We start from the raw sequence: 9,213 nt of genomic DNA on the forward strand, positions 1-9,213 counted from the left end.
AGAAAGAAAGAAAAACACGCGCCCAGAAAGCTGCGAAAGCTTAGCGAGGGCCTCGAAAGCTTAGCGAGGGCCTCGGTTCTGGCAGCCTTGATGCCAAGGTAGCATAAGAGGGTTTCCCGCCAGTTACGCGCTTATGACAGGCTGTAGACGTTCGCGTCACGCCCCGGGGGTTGAAAAGAAGGTCCCCTTCTCCCCGTGTAGTCTGAGTGGCGCTGGCTACCACCCTCAAGCGTCAGATACAGTTGTAGTAAATATAAATACCCCAGAAAGTGAAGCAGAACACAGTCGCCCAGATAGCCGAATTGGTAAGGCGTTCGAGATCTAATCGAAAGGCGTGGGTTCGGTCCCCACTCTGGGCGCGTGTTTTTCTTTCTTTCTTTCTTTCTTTCTTTCTCGCTTCAATTAATATAAAAAATATATATAATTTCACTAACGGTAAAAAATAGTCCAAACATTCCCCTATGCCTTCTTTGGCGTTGTAGACTGCCGGCATTTCTTTCTGTATTTCCTAACGAGTCCCTCATTTCCTAACCATATATATATATATATATATATATATATATATATATATAGAGAGAGAGAGAGAGAGAGAGAGAGATATCAAGGAAGGTTGCAGTCATCATTACCAGTGTTATTCGGACATTTCCGAGGTATTTTAATAATGCCGAATGAAGTGTGTAGGTCATGTTTGTTTGATACAGTGATAAATAGGCGAAAATATAGGTCGAGAAAAAATCACCCGTTTTTTCCGGGAGCGGGAGTCGAACCCACATCTCCGCATTACGCGTGCGGTGCACTGACCGAAGCAGCAATCAGCAAAGTGACGTACGCAAGCCAGCGTTGGCGATAAGGATTGACGCGGTGTCAGCTGTGTAGGCCTTTATCTTTTGGCGAGATCCTTTCTCGAACCATCGATTTATATCTCGAACGTTGTAGATCAAAGCAGATTATTCGGGGCTGGTGACGTTGGCGAAACGCTCCCCGTATCAGAATGAGATAACCCGTGAAGCATATATATGAAGAATGGAACACGCGCTTCAGTTGGGACACAGCTAACATAGCCGGGCGCGGCCGGGCAGTAAAAGAAAATACAAACAAACGAACCCAATGCCTTTTTCGCGGCATTCGGTTTCTCATCGATGGGTTTCTCACCTAGTTCGCGGCATTGGCGACTTCTCATCGATGGATCTGAAGATCGGCTACTGGCAAATTGCAGTGGACGAGAGAGACCGAAAGAAGACTGCATTTATAACCCCGGACGGCCTATACGAGCTCAAGGTGATGCCGTTCGGGTTGTGCACGGCGCCAGCAACGTTTCAACGAGTCATGGACACGGTGCTAGCTGGCCTGAAGTGGCACACTTGGCTCGTATACCTCTAAGACGTTGTGGTATTGCCCGAACTTTCAACGAATACCTCGCAAGGTTGGTGTCTCTATTCGAGGCCATTCGTACGTCGGGGTTAACTCGAAAGCCTGAAAAGTGCCACTTCGCGTACGGGGAACTCAAGTTCTTGGGCCACGTCGTCAACGCCGCGAGAGTCCTACCTGACCCGGCAAAATCTTCAGCCATTGCGAACTTTCCAAGGCCGAAAGACAAGAAGGGCTTGCGGAGATTTCTCGGACTGCCCGCATACTACCAGTGCTTCGTCGCAAACTTCGCAAGCATTGCAGAGCCACACACACGATTGACGAAAGATAGCACCCCTTTCAGCTGGGAAAACGACCAAGAAAAAGCATTCTGCAAGCTGCAAAAACGGCTGCAAAGCCCACCCGTTCTCGCTCATTTCGACGAAAACGCCGAAACGGAAATGCACACGGACGCTGGTGACATAGGCTTCGGTGCCGTCCTCGCCCAAAAGCAAAGTGGTTGCGAAAAGGTAATCGCCTATGCCAGCTGTGGCCTGTCGAAGGAGCAGAAAACCTACCCCGCCTCTAAGAAAGAGTGTCTGGCATTTCGTTTCTAACATTTCGTCCATAGGTGTATGGAAGACCATTCAAGGCTGTGACACACCAACATGCGCTGTGTTGGCTCACCAATTTGAAGGACCCCTGTGGCCGCCTTGGGCGGTGGAGCTTGCGCCTGCAGGAGTTCGACGTTACAGTCGTGTAAAAATCCGGCGGGAAACACTCCAACGCCGATTGCCTGTCCCGCGTCCCCGTCGACCCACCACCACAAGGCTCCGATGAAGACAGCGCGTTCTCCAGAGTCGTGGCGGAGAGGGACCTCGCCGCCCACCAGCGTGCCGACCCCGACTTACGTGTCATGATCGACTACCTCGAAGGGCGCAACGCCGCCGTGCCTAAAGCGCTCAAACGCAACTTACCAGCATTCAGCGTGAAAAACTTCGTCCTCGTAAAGAAGAATTTCAGCCCCGGAACGAGAACGAATTACCTACTTTTCATCCCCGCCAACCTTCGTGACGAAATTTCGGAAGCGTGCCACGACGACCCATCTTCCGGGCATCTCGGTACAGCTCGCACAATTGGGAAAATTAAGGCGAAGTACTAATGGCCCCGCCTTGCATCCGACGTCACGCACTACGTCCGGAGCAGCCGTGACTGCCAGCGACAAAAAACGCCACCGACGAGGCCCGCCGGGCTGCTGCAGCTCATCGCCGTCCCGTCGAGGCCCTTCCAACAGATTGGAATGGACCTTCTGGGCTCGTCTCCTGCATCCCGATCCGAGAACAAGTGAATTGTCGTAGCGACAGACTACAGGACGCGCTACGCGGAGACCGCCGCTCTACCGAGGGGTACTGCACAAGAAGTCGCGAAGTTCATCATGAGCCAAGTTGTGCTGCCACATGAAGCCCCTGAAGTTCTAATCACGGACCGCAATACGGCCTTCACTGCGGAGCTTATGCAAGCAATCTTACGCTACAGCAACACGGAAGACCGACGAACAACGGCGTACCACCCCCAATTGAACGGACGTACGGAACGTCTGAGCAAGACGATCACGGATATGCTGTCTTTTTACGTTTACGTTGAACATAAGACTTGGGAAGAAGTCCTTCTCTATGTCACGTTTGCGTACAACACGGCCATCCAGGAGACTACGCAGATGACACCGTTCGAGCTTGTATACGGAAGACGGCTAACTACGATGCTCGACGCCATGCGTCTGCACGTAGAACACGACGATATCAACTCCGACGTCCAAGGATACCTTCAAAGTGCGGAGGAGGCCCGCCAGCTCGCTCGAGTTTGTATAACGTACCAGCAGGTGGTGGATGACCGACGCTACAATCTCTGACGCCGACACGCCGAGTACCAGTCTGGTGATCGTGTGTGGGTTTTGACTCTTATCCGACGACGCGCACTCAGTGAGAACCTTCGGTAACGGTGTTTCGGACCCTACCAAATTATACGACGTGTTGGTCAACTTACCTACGAGGTGGTCCCCGATGGTGATTCCGACACATCACGACGACGCACGCGGACCCACGTCGTCCACGTGGTGCGCCCACAACCTTACTGCGCAAGATCATGGACTTTTTTGTTGTTCTTGTTCGTTCGGGATGTCGTTTAATTTTAGCATCGGGTCGATGCACTCTTTGAGGGGGAATAATACCGCGAACTAGGGTTTGTTTGTTCATGTTTTGTATTTACTGCCAGGGTGCGCCCGGCTATGTTATCTGTGTCGCAAGCGAAACGCATGTTCCATTCTTTATTTTTATGCCGCGCGGGTTATCTCATTCTGATACGGCGAGCGTTTCGCCCTACTTCACTAGCCTCGAATAATATTCTTCGATCTACAACATTATAGATGTAAATCGATGGTTCGAGAAACGCTCGCGCTGAAAGACAAAAGCCTGCATAGCAGGCGCCGCGGGAATTCCGATCGCCGACGCCGGCTTGCGTACGTGACTTTGCTGGACTGCTGCTTCGCCGCTTGTGTATTCTTTGAGTTGTTAGGGGAGCACAAGTTCGCTCCAATAAACGTGTTGTCCTTGAAGACAACAGGGTCGTCTTTGGCATCGTGACAATATATTTCCATGGATAGAATTGTTGATGTTCTTGTGTCTGATGCATGTTTTCGTGATTGAGGTTTGTTTCTCCGTGACTGTACATCCTCCTACTTTGCAGAAACGTCAATCCCTCGACTGATGTCCGCACTGGTATTTTCGTGGGGTTTCATGTAATTAAGAAAGGCTTCTCTTCGTGCTTAACGAGCCTATGATGTGCGACGATTTATTCTAATCTTTCTGAGGGAGTACTGTAGCTTCGGTGCATACCACTTAACAAATACATCTTTTCACCAACGTTTGCAATTGTCTATTCCTTCAGAGACTAGATATAAAAACTGCTCAGCGCACTAGACATTTCCTCTACGACTCGAATATGTTCCTTGCAGGTCTTGACAACCCTCTGCCTAGTCGCCCACTTTTGTTATGCGAAGTACAAACATCTTAACAATAAGGTAAGACCGTTAAAACACTATTACATGACGTTCCGCATGTCTGGTTCAATACTTCATGGGCCTAAGCCTATAACTTGCGTACAGAACGCCCGGGGAAAACAAAACAGCTGCATACGCTTTATATACCGTGGTTTAACGAAACCAATATAGTAACATTGGGGAAATTTAGAGCCGAACGATAATATACTAGCAAACCATATAGTTTGAGAATTGCCGAATTGAGCTGTAAAATGGGTTAAAAAGTCTAAGAGATGCGGAAGGTTCGAGAAATCTAATGCGGATAATGTCAAACAGTGTACTGCCTCGTTCTTTCTCTGCATATAATGTTTCAAGCACTGGGGAGGCCTATCATCCAATATTTTAGAAATAGCAAGACGCATAGGTAACTGCTAGTTGTCATGCCTCAGCAACACGGCATTGGGGAGGGATGTGGATCTAACAAACCGAAAAGCAAGGCTGCACCGCCAACGGCCGACATGGGCATATGAACGTTTCCAGAACACACGAAGGTCTAGTCAAAAGAGATTCACGGGGCAGTAGCGACAACAGCACCGTTTGTCTGAATATCTCGCTTCCCTCGGCCGCTGTGAAGGCACTTCTAAGATGCTTAGCTAGGGACCAGTGCAGTGTGCCCGAGATGAAGAGGTCCTCACTGAGCATTTCTGAAGATATTTTATTGGAGAGTTTGAATTGAGCCAAGATGTAAGAGGCTCGTAAGCAGAAGCTACCCTTCATCATACAAACCATCATATTTTGGCGAAGGCCAATTCCTAAAATGCAAGCTGCTTCTACGTGAATTTTTTAGTTTATTCTGTGCCCCAGAAATTACATAGTTTATGCGTCCGTCACATCCATGGCCTTTACCTTTTTCGTTTAACCTCCAGTGACAGCGTACCCATTAGATAGATGGTCCACCTGTTGCCCCTCGTCGTCATATCCATTCTAATCGCACCTTTTCTGCTTAATTTGAACTGTATTATTGCCACATGCACTGGCGCAATGCTCTCCTAGTCTCGCAGCGGGATCGCGAGACCTCTGAGGCGAAGGAGGTCGCGTGGGCATGCGCTGAGATGTCTAGGAGAAGAAAAAAAGAGGAGGATCACGCGGGCGCTCTTGGGCAGTGCTTTGCAACGTGAACGCCACGCGGGTTCTTGTAAAGACGATAGTCTTTCTTGGGCTACTTCAACCCAGAAATTTTGATCTGTCTGTATGTCTGTCTGTCTGTAAGTTTGTTTGTCTGCCTGTCTGTCTGTCTCTGACTCGATTCTGCCACCCGGCCAAAGTAAAATGCATACTGCGCAATAGTCTTATATACTCAGCCAAATGTGAGCGTCTAAGCTCGGTTTATAAGTTCATACTTGTCAACTTTGCTGCACATAGACAAGACATTGCTCAAATATACGACCCAAAATTAATACACAAGAAATATTTACAGTGCTCCTTTATATGAAAAATTGATGGATGCTTGGTTTTTCGGTAGCAAATTATATTCTACATCAACTGCAGAAAACCGCCGCCTGCTGGTGCCCGCGGCACCTCCTGGCGGCATATTGTAAATCACGCGGTGACAGCAACGAAAGGTTCCACTAGCTCTGTTCGACGCTCTGCTTGGAACGCACGTGGAGCACGGCAACGCGGTTCTATAAACCTTTTGTCGGCTGCCTCGATTCACACGCGTCTCCGCCGTACTGCAGCGCTGGCATCGAGGAACCCGGCCTGTAGCAGTGGAACCCGGTAAATTCAAATCGCCTTGAGCAAACCTTTAGTGTGTTTACCTTGGGATGAGCGCGACGGTACAGGAAGAGCATGAGAGGTGAGCGGGAAAGCAAAGCGGGGAATTTACTTGGCAAATGTCTACAGAGAATATCGTCTTTTGACGACATTTGCAACGAAAGGAGCAAATACGCGGCCAATTTTTTGTCTTGTTTTGGGCACAAGTGCGCCCCTAATAAAGGTCCTTTGGTTAATTGCATTCGTTTGTCCGTGACAATTCTGGTGAGGCGGGGTAGGCTCCTGTAAAGCCTCTGCATGCCCCGAGACGACAGTCCTGCCCGTAGCGCGACTGCAGCCAACGAGATGACGCCCGTCCATCAGCGGAGCAGTCGCCGGCTTCAAGGTGCCACACCTGAGTTAGGGGTTCTAACCGCCGCAACAAGTGGAGCGACGGCACATAACGCTCAGCTCGGCCGCCATGACCACCAGTAGCAGCGCGCAAGGCCAGTTCGTCCTTCATCAGCCACGAACGCCACCAGCTTTCCACGGTGATCTTTTTGAAGACGCCGAAGACTGGTTGAACCACTTCGAACGTGTAGCACGCTTCAACCAGTAGGAAGACGCCGCGAAGCTCACAAACGTTTATTTTAGCTTAAAGAACTGCGCTCGAACATGGATCGAGAACAGCGACGGTAAGCTGAGAACGTGGTAGGAATTCTGACGTGAGTTCCTGCGAGCGTATGCCAGCATGGATAGTGGGAAAAGGCCGAGCACGCGGTGCGAACTCGCGTGCAGCTACCGAACGAAAGCTTCAGCATGTACGTGGAGGAAATGACGCGCTTCTTCAGGCACGCGGAACCCAACATGGCAGAGGAAACGAAACTGTGCCACCATATGCGTGGCGTGAAATACCAATTGTTTGGCTGCCTCGTACGGAACCCTCCGAAGACCGTCGCCGAGTTCATCACCGAGGCATCCGGGACAGCAAATAACCTGCGACAGCGTTCCAACTTCTTCAAGCGTCAAGTTTTAAATGCAGCGCAGGTGAACGGTCCTAACGCTGCCTTTGGGGACAGTATGGGTGGTCTTCGAGACCTGATCCGCTCCGTGGTCCGCGAGGAACTACATACAATTTTTGGAACGGCAACACAGCCTACCGCAGCAACCATCGCGAGCATTGTACGAGAGGAGGTGCAGCAAGCCTTCATCAGGGCTTCGTCAGCCAATGACGATGCGGCACCGGCGCCACTCGAACCTGTGCAACTGACGTGGGCTCAGATCGTGAGGCGTTCACTTTCCGCCGCAATATTGCCGCCGCACCCAGTCCCGCGAGCTACCGAGTCGGTTCGAACGTCCCCCTACTTCCCTGAACGACGATGCAAAACGGAAGTGTTGCGCACTCCAGACCTATGCCCGTAGTGTTACCACTGCGGCGAGGCCGGCCATATCTATCGCCAATGCCCGTACAGAGAGCTCGGTTTACGGGGTTTTGCAATCGATGCCCCTCGACCTTAGGCCTGGCCAACGACCCTGCGATATCGAGGATTACCTGACAAACCAGCGCAGACAACTACAGACGTCCCGCCGTCCTTCCCGATCGGCGTCTCCACGTCTAAATGCAACGAACCATGCTGGTAACAACAGTGCGTGATCACCAAGTCCCCGTCGGGAAAACTAGTGGCAGCGGAATTTGGAGGCGGGGTGGCTGACGGCGGAGACGATCAAGAGCTTCCATCATTATCAGTGTTGACGCATAGTTTGAAGACGACGACAGGTGCCGACGGAAAAAACACGTCCTTAGATATTTACGTTGATATCGATGGTTGGTGTGTGAACGTGTTAGTAGACACTGGCGCCGACTACTCCATTATACGTGGCAGATTGGCGACGATTTTGAGCAAAGTGACGCCATGGACAGGAGCGCAAATTCGCACAGCAGGAGGGCATATCGTTACACCAATCGGCATGTGCACGGCCCGAATAAAGATTCATGGATCAACGTTCGTCGCAAAATTCCTTGTTCTGCGGGAATAATTTCGAGACCTTATTCTGGGTATGGACTCTCTCCGGGAATACGGTGCCGTCATTGACTTCCGGAAGCGGTGGGTATCTTTTACTATACGGAACTAGCGACAGGGGAGAACGGCGGCGACCGCCGGCTAGTCCTTCGCATAACGGATGATGTCGTTACCATACCCTGCTGTCAAACGTCTTTGTTGAGGTTTCGTGTGATGAAATGCCCGAAGGTGATTGCAATCTGTTGCTCCTCTTCACACAGGGAGTATGCATCGCAAGAGGGATCGTGCAAGTGCAGCAAGAAAGAACGCGTGTGCTTGTGAGGATTTTAGCAACGAGCACCGGCATCTTTTTCCTGATACTGCGGTAGCCCACATTGAGAGAATTACAGGGGTTGCCGACTGTTTCACGCTTGGAAAAATCGCGAAGGGGACCAATGCAGAAAACCAGGACGTGCATTCAACCGAAAATATCGACATCAATCCTGACCTTCCAGAAGATCAGCAGAAACTGCCAAGAAAACTGTTATTGGAGTTTCAAGACTGCTTCTCTCGCTCATCGAAGGTACGGCGAACCAAAATGACAAAACACCGCTAAATTCCACATGAAAATCCGCAGCCCATACGGCAGTAGCCGTATCGCGTATCTAAAAAAGAGCGAGAAGCTATTCAAAAGCAGGTGGAAACAATGCTTGACGACGACGTTATTCAGTTATCGAACATCCCATGGTCATCGCTAGTTGTCCTGGTAAGAAAAAAGAACGGGACTCTACTCTTTTGCGTCAAATACCGCAAGCTGAACCGTGTGACCAAAAAAGGCGTCTATCCCCTACCACGCAAAGATGACTGTTTGGACAGACTTCGGCGGGCCAAGTTCTTTCTACATGAGAAGTGGCTACTGGCAGATCGAAGTCGACGAATGTGACCAGGAGAAACCACTTTCATCACGCCGGATGGACTCTACGAGTTTAAGGTGCTCCCTTACGGCCTCTCCTCTGCCACAGCCACATTTCACAGAATGATGGACACTGTACTTACTGGTCTCAAGTGGCAGACGTGCCT

General features: G+C 50.4%; 1 non-coding gene across 1 annotated transcript; it reads left to right on the forward strand.

The window, feature by feature from the left end:
• Positions 1–287: 287 nt before the first annotated feature.
• On the forward strand, positions 288–359 carry Trnar-ucu (transfer RNA arginine (anticodon UCU)). Its single transcript has one exon. It is a non-coding gene; the product is annotated as a tRNA-Arg (tRNA).
• The last annotated feature ends 8,854 nt before the right edge of the window (positions 360–9,213 follow it).

The sequence above is a fragment of the Haemaphysalis longicornis genome, unplaced genomic scaffold, assembly GCF_048455015.1.
Source record: "Haemaphysalis longicornis isolate Haplotype H1 unplaced genomic scaffold, Haemaphysalis longicornis Haplotype H1 scaffold_3, whole genome shotgun sequence".
Classification (NCBI taxonomy): domain Eukaryota; kingdom Metazoa; phylum Arthropoda; class Arachnida; order Ixodida; family Ixodidae; genus Haemaphysalis; species Haemaphysalis longicornis.